This window comes from Alexandromys fortis, unplaced genomic scaffold (assembly GCF_014885135.2).
Source record: "Alexandromys fortis isolate MF-2015 unplaced genomic scaffold, M_Fortis_MF-2015_v1.1 scaffold_325, whole genome shotgun sequence".
Classification (NCBI taxonomy): domain Eukaryota; kingdom Metazoa; phylum Chordata; class Mammalia; order Rodentia; family Cricetidae; genus Alexandromys; species Alexandromys fortis.
Window position 1 is genome coordinate 766,905 of NW_026068211.1, and position 16,493 is coordinate 783,397.

The following is a 16,493-nucleotide window of genomic DNA, read 5'->3' on the forward strand; positions in this document are numbered from 1 at the left end:
TGAACTCACAGAGATCCATCTGCCTCTGTATCCTGAGACAATAGAAGTATTTTTTTAATCCAACAAATATTTAGTAAACCAATGTCTTTAGTAAGTCTTATATTTGGTGAGTGATTAAGGCTGACATCAGAGTTATTGAGATGGTTCAGAGGGTAAAAAAAGGGACATTTCACAAGGGCAACGGTGTCATCCTGAAGGGGCTCCTATGAGTAAGGTCTAGGTTAATCTATGAACCAAAGAAATTGTACAGTAATAAATTAAAACTCACTATAAAAACATGAACTAAAGCCATACAGTTGGATCAGATGAGAACTATGATGGAAGGTAAAATGCAGGGAAATCTTGAGGGGCAGGATGTTGGCAGATAATTCAAATGTCTCCTAAAACTGCCTATTAATTATCAGGAAAAGGTCTCAATAGTAATTATAGTGGAGAAAACAGACAACACCTTTAGGAGGTAATCAAAATTCACATCACCAGTCAGGTACAGAAGCACTTTGGAGACAGAGGCAGGAGAAGCAGTTCAGGAGTAGCCTGAGAAGAGAAGGAAGGGGGAGGATAGATGAGAATGGAGGAAGGAAAGAGCAAAGCTTCCTGGAAGACTCACAATATTGCTTTCAAAATTTACTACAAGGCTACAACAATCAAAACAGTCCTGCAGTGACATAAAGACATAGATCCAATGAAAAAGAAACAGAAAACTTATAGCTAAATATATATATTTATATATAAATATAAAACTCATAGCTAAATATATATATATATCACCAAATGATTTTTTTGGAGGGGAGGGGAGTAATGGTTTGAGACTGGGTCTCACTTATGTAGCCCTGAAATTCACTATGTAAATCAGGCTGGACTCAAACTCACAGAGATCCATCTGTTTCTGCCACCATGCCTAGCTGGCTAAACGACTTTTGACAAGGCTGTTGAGACCATTCATTGGGAGAAAGGATAGACTTTGAAAGTTGGTGCTGAGGAAAGTGGATCTTGGAAAGGACAGAGGTAGGTCTTTATCTACATATCATATACAGAAGCTAACATTAGAGCTGGGGATGTGACTCGGATGTAAGAATGTTTATCTAGCATGTGATAGGCACTTCAATTTAACAACAACAACAATAACAATAACAACAAAAACCCAACTCTAGTAGTGTGTGGTGGAGCACACTTTTAATCCCGTAAGCATTTAGAGGCATACAAATCTCTCTGAATCCAAGGTCAGCTTGGTACACATAGTGAATTTTAGGGTATCCAAGACTACACAAAAGACTCAAAAAACAAACTAAAAACAAACAAACAAAAAACACCACCAACCAAGCAAACAAACAAAAACTCTAAATGGATCAAAAACCTAAAACTACAAAATGTAGAAGAAAACCTAGGGCAAAAGACTCCCATGAGCAATGGTGAGTAGCGCGGAGATGAGATGAGAGGTAGCTACCAAGCCTATCAAAGGAGATGTAACCCCATTAAGCAGATACTTTGACTGCACACACATATTGTTGCATGCATGCACACAAATACATCTATACGTGCACATACACAATACATACACTCAATTCTGAAGACAATTTATAACAGTAGACTGTTTCTATTTTAAGAGTTGTCAGAATAAGGAGGTGCAATGCTGGTTGCCATGGCTGAGAGAAGGAGTGAACAGGGACCCTGCATTCACACAAAGAATGAAGTCACGGGGATGAGCGGTAGTAGTGGTAAAATATTATTAACAGTTTTAACACTTATGAACTATATACTAAAATTGGCTAATTTTTTGTTACATGTCTTTTACACATTAAAATTAATTGGGGTGAGGGATGTAGATCAGTGATAGAACACTTGAGTAGAAAAGATAAATCAGAAAAAAAAATCAATACAAGTGTTTATGAAGTGGACAGCTATACTAAGATAAAGTATCCCTACTTTTAAAGTATTTTGGGGGGGGGAAGAGCCAAAATGAATGTAAATGTTCAGGAAAAAAATCTCTTTGTCAAAGAGTAAGAATGCCAAGGAGGGACTAGGGCTGTGACTTTCATGATTGCCTAGCATGAAAGAAACCCTGGGCTTGATCCTCACCCCAAATAAACTGGAAGTAGTAGTGCCTGACTGAAATCCTAACACTTGAGGGCGCAGGCAGAAGATCTGGCTATGCAAGGTCATAGGCAAAGCCAGTTTCAGACCAACATGGGTCATATGAGAACCTTTCAAAACGAAACCACTGCAGACAAAATGTTAATAGATAAATCTGTATTAAAGTATGTGTGCTGGCTAGTTTTAGGTCAACTTGACACAAGTTAAGAGTTATCCAAAAGGAGGAAACTTCAATTGAAAAAAAAAAAAAAGTCTCCATAAGATTTGGCTGTAAGTCCTTTTTTAAATTGGTGATTGATGGGGGGGGGGGGCGCGGCCCAGCTCATTGTTGGTGGTGGCATTCCTGGGCTGGTGGTTCTGAACTTTTTAATAAAGCAGTTGAACAAGCCATGATGAACAAGCCAGTAACAGCACTTCTCCAAGGCCTCTGCATCAGCTTCCAGCCCAGTGAATTACTGCCCTCACTGCTTTTGATAATCAACTGTTAAATGGAATGGTGTGAGTAAAATAAACCCTTTCCTCCACTAGTTGCTTTTGGTCACGGTGTTTCATCACAGCAATAACATGAAATTCTTTTGTGTTGTTCTTACTGTTATCAATGACAAATTCTCAAAAGTGTAAATATGCATGGGTTCCTCTCATAAAAAGCCCTATAGTTTTCAAGTTCTCTGCTGTGTCCTCCATCTGCAATTCTTATAGAGGAATGAGTACTACAGTGATTATAAAGGCTAAGCAAGGCTCTTGAAAACTAGCCTTCTAGACTTAATGTAGGCTCTCCCCTCTCCCCTGTGGTTGTCCTGGAACTCTGTAGAACAGGCTGCCCTTGAACTCAAGAGATCCACCTGCCTCTGCCTCCTGAGTCTGGGATTGAAGACGTATACCACCCTCATGGGGCTAATGCAGTCTTTCACTGGCCAGGACAGGAGGTGGCAAGTGTGGGGCTGAGGAGAGGCAATATAAGGGACCCAAAATTTTAACAATTTCAGTCATTAGCAAGCTGCTATGGTGTCACCAAGTCTTCAGTAACCTTTCAGCTGAAGTAAATAAAATGAACTGCCCTTGGCTACCTCTGTACACATAGGCCTTTGACACCTACTATTCTGTGGCATGGACATTTACTTGCACACTAAGGTGTGACTGTGTGATTGCCAAGTCTGTAGCCAAGCAAACAGTCTCCTGAGAGCAAACAGACCAATTTTCTTTTGAATCTCATTTACATTTATCTAGTAGGAAGCTGGCATTGCTATAAACTTCATGCTTTTGTGTGCCTCACAGAAATGTATCTTTAAACGTTTTAAAGATTTTTATTTTATGAGTATAAGTGTTTTGTCTACATGCATGTATGTACAACTTGTGCATACCTGACGCCCATGGAGGTCAGAAGAGGGTGTTGGATTCCCCCAGAAATGAAGTTATGGATGTTGGTGAGCCACCATGCGGGTGTTGAGGAGAAAAAACTCAGGTTCTCTGCAAGAGCAACAAATATTCTTAACTGTTGAACTATCTCTCTTGACCGGTGGTTCTTTTTTTTTTTTTTTAAATTTTATTTATTTATTTATTATGTATACAATATTCTGTCTGTATGCCTGAAGGCCAGAAGAGGGCGCCAGACCTCTTTACAGATGGTTGTGAGCCACCATGTGGTTGCTGGGAATTGAACTCAGGACCTTTGGAAGAGCAGGCAATGCTCTTAACCACTGAGCCATCTCTCCAGCCCCTTGACCGTTGGTTCTTAACCTGTTGGTCATGACCCTTTGTGGGGAGGGGTCGAATGACCCTTTCACTGGGGTCACAGGTCTCAAACTTACCTATCTTGAAATGTACTTAGTAACAGCATCCTCCTTGGAGTGACAACTGCATGGAACTGGCAATCTGTGACTCAGCTCTCTGTACTGTTGGTCCAATAACACATCCCTTCCCAGAAACCCCAGGGAACAACAATAAAGCAACAAAAACACTGGCTCAAATTTGAAGCAAAAATACATCATCACCTGTTCAATCTTTGCTTAGTTATAATTTTTAAGTGGCAGGATGGTCTTAGCTGCAGAAAGATGAAATGTATAGAACAGTCAACTCTAAAGAGGATAGCTACTCACATGTATGCAGTTTTGCTGCTGTTTTGAGACAGGGACTCATTAGTAACTGAGGCAGGCCTTGAACTCTAACTCCTGCTCAGCCTTCTGAGCACATTAGGATTTCAGGCAGGTATGTGCCACCATGTCTAAATATAACTTATAATTTAAACTCCAAATTATGTTCACAGCCAAAAACGTTACCAAAACTTAAAAATCAGGTGGCATGGAAGTAGTTAATTTTCGAACACCTGATAACTTCTACTTGTTAGGAACCTAATAAGTTCCTTGGTGTAACTGCACTCTCAGCTTTGATGTCGGAATAATGCGGTTTTACTAGTTCCTCAATTGGTCTGAATTACACAGTAAACAAAGCTGGTTATAAATCTAAGGATGTCTCAAACACTTAGTTTAGAGGAAATAACTTTAAGTGCCTGCCCACATACACGTTCAACTTTTCAAAGAGGTAGCTAAAAAAAATTAGAGCCACTAAACTTAGGGATCAAAAGACCATAAAAAGAGAAGAGAGAACAAGGAAGGCGTGTCCAAGACTTCACAATGTTCAATGTCCTCAAACTTACATCTGGTGAGAAACAACTATTTTTTCCTTTAAGAGACAAGGTTGCTCTACTCCCTTTGTATACCAGGTTGGCCTCGAACTCACAGAGATCTACTTGCCTCTGTCTCAGAGTGCTGGGATTAAAAGCATGCACCACCAAACCTGGCTGAAAAACAATTCTTAATGAGAAACTAAGTAACAAAATATGCATTCCAGTGATTTTCCAGTACTAGTCCTTTCAGAAGTGGAGAGTGAAAACAGGAAAAACACATCTTTAAAACTAACCCCGGGGGCTGAAGAGGTGACTCTGTGGTTAAAAGTACCTTTTGCTTTTGCAGAGTACCTGAGTTAGATTCTCAGTGTCCACATGGTGGCTTACAACCATCAGTAACTCCCTAGCATTCATATGGTGAACATTCATACACATAAACTAACTCTAAAAAAAAAAATAAGTAAAATGAACCCAAGCTGCTGTAGGTTCCTGGCCACCCTTAGTCATATAACTTGTCTCAAAAAAATATAAAAACAAATCAACAGAAAAAAAATCTATTAAAAGGTTAAAAAATAGTAAATCCTTGGATTACTGAATTCTGTGGAAATACTGATACTAGGAAAACCAACAAAACACAGAGCCTAAAAGCTCAACATTTAGTGCTGGGAGTCAAGGTGGAGAGGAGGATACTTCAGTACTTTCAACTTTTTATCACAATTGTGTGCTGTAGTAAAAACCATGCAAACACGTGTGCTCTGCAAACCTTGTCACCAGGTATCTAGAATTGTCTGTGGAACATGTAGCACCGACTCTAAACTAGAGCAACTCCTCTAGAAGGGGAAGGAACTTTTTATCCAATACCCAGAATAAGAATCTGCACCATTCCCAAGACAGCACCAGAAATGCCACTGTGATCCAACAGGACATGAACCACACACTGTGCCTGAAGGTGTATTATTCTCTGACAAACACCTACACACACCACTCACAGTAACACATGCTCCTGAGCTCTAGTCTAGAATGACCCAAATGACATAGAATTCTTACCTCTATCCATAATTAAAACTAAAGTGTCTAAATATGAGACTATGCAACAACCCCCAAATGCCACCAATTATAGCTAGGATAAAAGTTCCGTGGGCCACTACTCTCGAAAAGCAAAGCACTTGGTACTGTTATTTTCCTTCATCCCAGCTGGGAAAAGAATGGAGCCATGTAAGCATCACAACAGAAAGGCATCTCCTAACCCCCTCTTCAATCTCAGTTTCTGGGTGTGTTTCAGGTGTCAATCACCGTCAGCCAGTAAAATGTCTGTTACTCAGCTACAGAGAAACAAGCAAGAGCAGATAAGCACATTCCCTATCCCTTATAAGAAAATAAAGCAGGGAGCACAAACCAGGTGTCACAGTGCACATCTAGAACTCCAGCACTCGGGAGAGTAAGCAAAAACACAAGTTTAAGACTTGCTTGGACAACTCAGACCCTGACTCCAAAAGATAAAAAACAAACAAAGCAAAACACATTGGGGCTGTAGCTCAGTGCTAGAATATTTGCATAGTATGAGAGACCATGGGTTCAATCCTTAACACCATTAAAACAACAACAGAGTAGCAGTAACCTCAGTCCTCAGGAGGAAGAGGTCAGAACTGGTGTTCAAGACCCAGGCTGGGGTATTGGCATAAGAACAGACAGGAGGACCAATGTAATTGAATAGAAGATCTGGACATCAATCCACACATCTTCGAACACCTGATCTTTGATAAAGAGGCAAAAAAATATCAAATGGAAAAAAGAAAGTATATTTAACAAGTGATGCTGGCATAACTGGATATCAACATGTAAAAGAATGAAAATAGACCCATATCTATCACCATGCACAAAACTCAAGTCCAAACGGATCAAAAACCTCAACATAAAGCCAGCCACACTGAACCTTATAGAAGAGGAGAAAGTGGGAAGCACACTTGAACACATTGGCACAGGGAACCGCTTCCTAAATATAACCCCAGCAGCATAGACACTGAGAGAAACAATTAATAATTGGGACTGAAACTGAAAAGCTTCTTCTGTAAAGCAAAGAGACACAGTCAACAAGACAAAACGACAGCCTACAGAATGGGAAAAGATCTTCACTAAACCCACATCAGACAGAGGTCTGATCTCCAAAATATACAAAGAACTCAAGAAATTGAACACCAAAAGATCACATAATCCAGTAAAAAATGGAATACAGATCTAAACAGAACTCTCAACAGAGGAATCTAAAATGGCTGAAAGACACTTAAGGATATGTTCAACATCCTTAGTCATCAGAGAAATGCAAATCAAAACAACTCTGAGATTCCATCTTACACCTGTAAGAATGGCCAAGATCAAAAACACTGGTGACAACTTATGCTTGAGAGGTTGTGGGGAAAAGGGAACACTTCTGCATTGCTGGTGGGAATGTAAACTGGTACAACCCCTTTGGATGTCAGTGTGGCCATTTCTCAGAAAATTAGGAAACAACCTTCCTCAAGACCCAATAATACCACTTTCGGGCATATATCCAAAGGATGCTCAATTGTGCCACAAGGACATGTGCTCAATTATGTTCATAGCAGCTTTGTCATAGCCAGAACCTAGAAACAACCTAAATGCCCCTCGATCGAAGAATGGATAAGAAAAATGTGGTATATTTACACAATGGAGTACTACACAGTAGAAAAAAATAATGACAGCTTGAATTTTGCAGGAAAATGGATGGAGCTAGAAAACATTATTTTGAGTGAGGCAACCCAGACACAGAAAGACAAATTAATCACATGTCACTCATAGGTGGTTTTTAAGCATAAAGCAAAGAAAGCCAGCCTACAAACCATAATCCCAGAGAACTTAGACAACAATACAGACATTAAGAGAGACTTACATAGATCTAATCTACATGGGAAGTAGAAAGTATAAAACGACAAGATCTCCTGGGTAAATTGGGATCATGGGGACCTTGGGGGAGGATTGAAGGAGAGAGGGGAGAGGCAGGAAGGGGGAGCAGAGAAAAATGTAGAGCTCAATAAATATTTTAAAAAAAGTTAATAAGAAGCCTGAGCTAATGGGCCAATCAGTTTATGATTGAAAAAAAAAAAAAAAAAGACCCAGGCTGGGCTACAAAGCAAGTTCAGGCATCTCCGGGCTGGAGAGATGACTATGATTAAAAGCACCTGCTATTCTTCTAGAGGACTGGGGTTCTATTCGTAGAACCTATTCAGCAACTAAAAATGGTCTGTAACTCCAGTTTCAGGGAATCTGATGCTTTCTTCTGGTCTCCAAGGAAACCAGGCACACATACACATGGTACATAGACATACATGCAGGTAAAACACCAATGCACATGAAATAAAAATTAAAGGAAAATCAGAAGGGGCTTATACCATCCTTCTCTAAGAAACTATTAGCAATTATTGATTGGTGGGATAGATGTAGTCATTTTCTTCAGTAGAGTAGGAAATGTTCCAGTAAATAATCCCACCTATGCTCATGCAAACAAGTTTTTGCCTTTCCTTTGGAACAGAGAAAAACTACAGATGAAGAAACAGAAGTACAGTTCAAAGTCCTTATCCATGCAGTTTACTCACATGTGAAATCTAGATGAACATGCAAAACTTCAAATCTACTGACTTAAAGATAGAGGCACTGGGCAGTGGTGGCACACGCTTTTAATCCTAGCACTCAGGAGGCAGAGGCAGGCAGAACTCTGTGAGTTCGAGGCCAGCCTGGTCTACAGAGCAAGTTCAAAGACAGCCAAGGCTGTTACATAGAGAAACACTGTCCCGAAAAACCTTGATAGGTAGATAGACAGACAAACAGAAAGAGTGAAGGCATGGAGGCAAGTATCTGACCTAAGAAGATGTGATAATCTTTGGGAATTGACAGATACCAAGATGACCTTGTTTCTGGGAATCAGAATTATAAGGGAATAATACCTTTAATTCTACTCACCTGCTTACCATGAGTGCATTATTAAATGACTGGTCAAAATCAACATGCCGACAGCCCCCAGGATGGCGCACAGAAAGGCCCCACTGGGTGACCCCCGTGTTACACTACCTTCCCCGTTTCCTGCAGTCAGAGAAAATCATTTTTATGTCACTCTTCAGAACTGAGAGACAATCTATCAGCCCAATCCAGCACTTATCTACAATGCAACATCAGTGTGCTGTAGTAAATAAATGCAGTGAGGCTCAGCAGTTGAAAGCACTTGCTGCTCATGCAGAGTGCCTGTGTTCAGTTCTCTGCACTCACAAGGCTGCTCACAACCATCTGTAACCCCAGTTCTAGAGTATCCAATTTTCTCTTCTGACTTCTACAGTCACCAGGCATGTATGCACATGATGCGCGCGCACACACACACACACACACACACACACACACACGCAAAACACTCATACATAAAATGAAAATTTTTTATTTTGGGGGGAAAAACTAAAATAAAAAAATTTAAAAGATGCCTTTCCCCCTTTGATATTATTGTATTTATTTTTGTTATTTTATTTTTTTGAGACAGGGTCTCAAATTAGCTTCAAAATGTAGCTGAAGATGACCTTAAGTCACTCTATAGAGTTACCGGGATTACAAGCACATACCACCTCAGCCAATGGATGGGGTGCTAATCAAGGGCTTCATGTATACTAGGTAAGCAAGCAACTGAGCCTTATCATCAGTCCCATATTCTGTTGGTAATATTACCACCTAAACTCTTTTTAGAAGAAAACTGTACTTGAACATGGCAATTATAATTAATTCTACCTTTCAGCCCAGTAAGAGCTGAAATAAAAGTATCTGGGTGTGTTGTGTGGAAAAACCATAGGTTTGCAAAGGAAGCAATACAGGCTATGGATCTGACCCCTCCCTTCTGTGGAAGGGAAAGGTTCTTACAGTTAGGGAATCTAACTATATACATACATACATAATACAGCACACACACATATGCATGCACGTACCTCTAAAATATGTCCTCTAGCTTTTAAGAAAGACTGAATTAAGTGTTACCTCTCTAGTCATGGACGTTGAACATGTGTACTCTTAGTCATGCTACAGCAGACTCCAGAAAGTTTAGGAAGCCAGCAAAGCATCAGGAATCGCCAAGTATTTGATCAAAAACTGGAAACTCATGTCTGTTTTGAAAATACTCTGGCCTAAAGTTAGATTTTCAAAAAGTAGCCATGAATGATTCTAATTTTCTGTTAGATTAACTTTCTGCTAAGATTCTGCTCTGTGTATTTGCCAACAGCCCCTCTACACTCGTTTTCCTGAGTCCTGGTGAAAGCACCCTGAATTCCAGGGCTGGGGACAGAACTACGATGATGTTCTTACCAGTCCACATTCAGTACAACATGTCTTTTTACCACCCTTAACACAATTCTCAAGTTTTGGTAGCCAAACTCTACAAACTGGTCCTAAAGCAACAACATTTCTAAGCCAAATTATTCAGAGGACAGAATCAGATTCCCATGATCAATGAAGGGGGCTGTTTCGGCAAAAGTACTTCCTTAAACTTTATCCTCAGCAGCTGCAACCAGGCAGCTTCAGAATTCTAGCCAGCCTATCTCATGAAAGTATAAGACGAAAATAAACAAAGACAAATCAGAACCTGAGGAACTGCTCTTCCTGATTTACAGGATCTCTCTGGGTTACCTGCCTGTTGTGTTGTAAAATATGTATCTGATTTTGTTCCTGTCTTCTGGCTTACTACTAAAACCTTTAAAATCTTCACAGAAACAAATGTTATTTTGCATGATGATGACTTTAGAAGGGAAGCAGTTCACAGGGAAAACCAGGGCAGGATTAGACTGAGATCTGTATTTCCAGCCTCTACAGAGCTGAACACTGTCAATAATCTAATTAATCACACCTATCTTCAGAAGCTCCATAAAACCAAAGGAGAGGGCTCAGCCAGCTTCATACAAATGACAACATCGAAGTTTAAGGAAGTTAGATGCATGGCCACTCTATAATATCCCTTCCAACTTACCCTGCCCTCTCCATCTCATCCTTTATAACATCAACAGTGTGCTGCTTTGTGGACCACTCTAGTAAAATTAACCAAAACCAAAGGGCCATGGGAAGACTGGTGTACAGAGTATGAGTAAAATAAAACACTAGGACTTTCATGGGAAGCAAGGAAGACTCTTAATTGACTAAGCCCTAAACCTGAGACATGAAATTATCCCTGGGTATACAGTATCGGGGCTGCATCTAATCTGAAAGACCTGCTGGTGTCTGCTGCGGAACAGCCTGCTTGCTTGATGGGTAGGTGGGGATGGGGGTGATCGTCTACATTTCTGATGTTAAAATTGTATAGTGGGGAAAAAAAACAGAGTTTATATTTATTCTTGTTTTCTCAGAATTGGTGTCATAACAGAGATTTGCTGAGCCGGATGTGGAGGCACATGCCAGCTCTTGTACAGTGAACACAGAAGGGTCAAGAGTTCAAGGTCATCTTGGGCTACATATTGGGGCCAATTCTGCTACATCCTGTCTCAAAAACCAGAGAGTATTTCTCCCTCAGAGTTCTTTTCACTCTCAGGAGTTTATTTTCCCCATTTGCCCTAATAAAGATGTTTGTTCTGCTTTTTAAGTAGGGGGGCAGGGATGTTGAAGAGGTTGTCTCAGTGATTTAGAGTGCTTGTTGCTCTTGCAGAGGACCCGAGTTGGGTTCCTAGCATCCACATGGTGGCTCACAACCACCCCTAACTCCAGTTCTAGGGAATCTGATGAACTCTTCTGACTTCTGCAGGTATATCATGCCCATGATATATATATATGTGTGTGTGTGTGTGTAGGCCAAAAGACTCATCAAAATACTTATACACAGAAAAAAGGTCTTAAAAAAAAGACAGACAGGTGCTGGACAGTGGCAGGGCACACCTTTAATCTCAGCACTTGGGAGGCAAAGACAGGTGGATCTCTGAGTTTGAGGCCAACCTGGTCTAAGGAGCAAATTCCAGGACAGGCTAAACACAGAGAAACTCTGTTTCTAAAAAGAAGACAAACGACAAGAGAGAGAGAGAGAGGGAGAGAGGGAGAGAGGGAGAGAGAGAGAGGGAGAGAGAGAGAGAGAGAGAGAGAGAGAGAGAGAGAGAGAGAGAGAGAGAGAGAGAGAGAGAGAGAGAGAGAGAGAGAGACTCTTCCTAGGATAATGCTGGTTCACAGAAATATGGACTGGGAAAGAAAATCAAGGGTAGGAGGTAAGGAAATTGGATTCCTGGGTGGCCATTGTGATCTTGGAAGACATGGAGTCAGATGTGTTCACTGTGCTCAGTTACTGAAGGTAAAAGTTAGCAAAATTATCAGACACATGTTTGAACTGCCAGGAAGCTGGTCTGCTGGTTGTATAAGAAAACACAGCGGCATACAACTTTAATCCCAGGACCCAGAAGGTTGCAGATCAGTCTGGTTCACTGACTGAAGCTATCCCTGTACTGAAAGGCATAATTTGAAAATCCAAAACATCTAGGTTAGTCACTCCTCAGGCAGGTGTAGAGGAGTCCTTAGGAACAAGAGGCACTCTTCTCCCTAAGGTTGACTCTAAGGAATTTCGGGTTCTAGTAACGCTTAGACAGTGTCCTATAATTATTACAATAGTCCCAGAAGCTGAAGGATAAACTATCATCTATCCACTTGGGAGAATGCTGCTCCTAAGAAAGTGGAGCTGGGAGAATGACACAAAGTACTGAGCAGTATGTGTCTGGGTCTATATGAACACATGTGCAAAGATCAAAAGAGTTTATTTTCATATTCTCAGATTTATGGCAAGGAAAACAAAGACCAGTATTTAGGATACACTGTACAAGCATTACACACAAAAGGCAATATAAAACCTAAGCAAGTCCAAACTCAAAAGCATTTCAATAAGCCACACATGACACAGCCTATTTAGCCATCGACACAGTGCATTTGGGTATCCTTACCAAATTAAAAAAAATGAAACAAGTGAGCCTTATCCTTACCTTAAGATCAATTTTACTCAGATTGTGAAATAGAAAATAAAACCTATAAAATTATTTTGTATTACATTTTTCCTGGTTGGGGGGCATGTATGTTATGATGCATATGTGTCAATGAGAAGACAACTGTAGGAGTTCTCTCCTATCATGTGGACTTCAGGCATCAAAGTCAGGTCATCAAGCTTGGTGGCAAGCACCTTTAGCCACATCCTGTCAGCCCTCACCATTTGCTTTAAAACACTTATATTCGTGTGTGTGTGTATGTGTGTGTGTACCCAGAAATAATTTTAGAAGAGGTCATAAATTCAAGTGGTGATATGGAGGAGCTGGAAATGGGAGGGAGGGGAGCAGAAATGATGCAAATACAGTATACTCATTGTTAAAAATTCTCAAATAAGTAAAAAATAAGGGTAAAGATGAATACAAGATGGTGTGAATCTGCAATCCTATGGTGAGATGGGACATGGATATTAGAATCATGCAGAAGTTCAGTGGCCAGGTAGCCTGGAATATACAGCATGGAAGCAAACAAAAGAGATCCTGCCTTAGCAAGTGAGAGAAATGGCTGCCAAAACTTGTTCTCATGGGCTGGAGAGAGGGTTTAGCCATTAAAGTCTAAGTTTCATAATCAAAAAAGTTTTTGTCTGACCTCCACATGAGCACCATGGTACATGCACAGCTCCCATTCCCCTTTAGTCTCTATCTCATACACACATGCACAATAAGAAAAACTGTGATTCCTCATAGATTTGTTCAGCATCATTTTCAATACATCTCTAAAAGTGACTCTAATATGCAATGAAGCTTGGAAATCACTGCAGTTGCCATTTCTAAATAAAATGCTATATCTGTGCTTTAGCTGTGGTCTACAGTGCTTTAATACAAAGGGAATACTATGGATGAAGTACTTGAACTGAGCTGGAGAAATGCTTTGGATCTGTTCCTTGCCACATGAAGGCATAGGATACCAGCACTGTTTCTAAAAACAAGCAAACACATGTTAACAAAAACAAAACAAAACCAAAAAAAACCCCCACATAATCTTGCAGAGTTTTTTGTTTGAAAATTTCTTAGCACTTGGGAGGCAGCGGCAAGACGATGTCTGTGAGTTCAAGATGCAAGATGCGGTCAAGACTAGTTCGGTCTATACAGAGAAACCCTGTCTCAGAAATACTAAAACCAAACCAAACCAAAACACCCCCCCCAAAAAAAAAAAAAAAAAAAAAAAACAGCAGGAGGAGGAGAAAAGATTCTTAACTCCAGCATTTGGGAGCCGAGGCAAAAGGATCGCAAGTTCAAGGGTAACCTGAGTTCCAGAGTGAGACCCTATCTGACAAAAAGAAAATTAATATTCTTCATGTTCCTGAATATGCAAGAAGACTGTGCACAGTGCAGAAGATACAGGCATTGCTGTCAACTTAAAAAAAGGAAAAGAGAAATACGTTAGCCTAGTTTTAAGTCAAGCAGCAAGTCCCGACAACATTTCAACATGACAATTAGGATTTCAGCCCATTATTTCTCATTATTCCTCACTATTCATTTGCATTATTCTACATTTGCCAGTCCTAAAACAGGCTACTATTCAAATAATAAACTTATACCAAATGTATAACCGTGTGTGTGTGTGTGTGTGTGTGTGTGTGTGTGTGTGTGTATCAATCTTCTACTTTATCTGATGTGCCAGAACTGAAGGTAAGGAATAAGGACAATGTCACAGGCTAGAACAGAGTCAACTTCTATACCCAGCAAACTTTAACAGGAAACAGTTGGAGTCACATGTTTATAAACGTCATATAGCCAAAACCAATAAACATACTCATCTTGGCCATTTTCTGGTTCCCAAAATAATATATATTCCTGTCTTGCTTAAAATGAAGTAAAAAACAACATCATGAGTTAACAAAATGAAACACACAACTGTTGTAAAGGAGCTGAACAAATGACTGGAATCTGTACAAACTGTGCCCTAAGCCTAATCTTATCTCAAAATCTGCTAAATTGGGGGTTTTGTTCTTTATTCTTCTGTAGAAAACTGCGTTTAAAATAAGCTGAATTTCCTTTTTCTTTTTCCCTTAAGACAAGGTTTCACACCCTGGTAGCCTCCAACTGCCTATGTAGCTGAGGATGAAACAGCTGACTCTCCTGAGCACTGGAGTTTACAAGTATATACCATTGTGTTTTTAGTGATGTTAGGACTCAAATAATAGCCTTCCGCATGCTAGACACACACTGTGCATTCTGAGCTACATTCCCAGCCCCAAATAATTTGAACTGTCAGAGAAAAAAAGTAGTTTTACTATTAGCAAAAATATTACAAAAACCAGCTAGCACCTACTATATGCTAAGCCTAGGCCTGGCAATCTGAGTTCTACTCTGGAACCCACATGATAGAAAGAGCTAGCTCCACTGCATGTGCTATGCACACGCGTGCACACACACACGGGCGAGGGGTGTGTGGCATACTACTACCTTTTCACTAAATAACATCTTTTGCAATGTGCAAAGCCCTTCTCTGAGCCAGGACACAGAGGCATACTTTCAGACTATAAAGCTTTATACCCTTTATTCTGTTTTCTAGAAGGAGACATGCAAACCAAGTTCACACAGCTAGCAAGCACACCTGGGACTCTAATAAGGACACTTTTTCATATCCTTGACTCCTTTCCACCAAGTCCCTGCTGGGTTACGGCAAAGAGGCGACACTAACCTCACTGGTGCAAATACTGAAGCCATGCCCTGAAGAGCCAAGGATGCCGTTAGTTCTTCAGGTTACTAAGTAGGCTCAACAGGTGACATAATACCAGGACTATTAGCCTCAAGAGAGCAACTCTAGCTTAGTATGCTTTTATATGCTGAGGTCATGTATTAAAAAAAAAAAAGGTGCCAGTTGTGTGGTGCACATCTTTAATTCTGGCACTCTGGAGGCAGTGGAAAGCAGATCTCTGTGAGTTCCAAATCAGCAATGTGGTGCACTTAGCACTTGGGAGGCCTGGGCTGCATAGCCAGAGCCTGAAAGAAAGGGGGAGGGAGGGAGTTTGAGGATGTGGTTCAATAGACAGAGTGCTAGGCTAGTATTTGTTAAACCCTGCACTCAACCTCCTCATAAGCTATCTGGACATAGTGGTATATACCTAAAATCCTAAATCCCAGAGGCAGCAGTAGGAGGAAAATACATACATACACATTCACTAGATAATCCCCTCAGAGGCCAGGCTGGGCTACTGGGGACCCTGCCTAAAACAACTCCCAAACCCTCAGTTTCTATGCCCCGCCCCCGTTTTTTTGAGGCAGGACTCTGTAGTTCCAGGGCCTGTCCTGGAACTTGTTCTGTAGACCAGGATGGCCTCGAACTCACAGAGATCCACCTGCCTCTGTCTCCTGAGTACTGGGTGATTTTGTTATTTAAAACAAGACACTGAATGCGCAGTATTTGGTGGTCTAATTCCCAAGACTCTGCCTAAACGTATGAGTCAAACAAGTTGCTATTATTCCCTCAAATTCTTTCTCCTCTTTATCCTCCTGGGAAGCCTATATCCAGATAAGTGGCACTGGGACAGAGGAAGGAAATATCTGTTTAGCCAGGGTCCTGGTACACTAGGGTGTCAGCCTTCACTCTCAGAGGAGCCATGGCTTGAGTGTGCTTGCACAAACATAGTAGGAAGGTCTGGAGGAGTGAAGAAGGCCATCTTTGGCCTCCCTGTATCTCTACCCTGCTCTTTCACCCTCATGGGAGCCCACTTCCCATGCAAAGTCAAGTTCAACCTGCTTTTAACAAGTGCTGTACATAAACAACTGCC

The 16,493-nt window shown here is 40.7% G+C and overlaps 1 protein-coding gene across 1 annotated transcript in view; it reads right to left on the reverse strand.

The window, feature by feature from the left end:
* Positions 1 to 16,493, reverse strand: part of Arhgap35 (Rho GTPase activating protein 35) — a 118,728-nt gene that overhangs the window by 68,126 nt on the left and 34,109 nt on the right. The window lies entirely within an intron of this gene.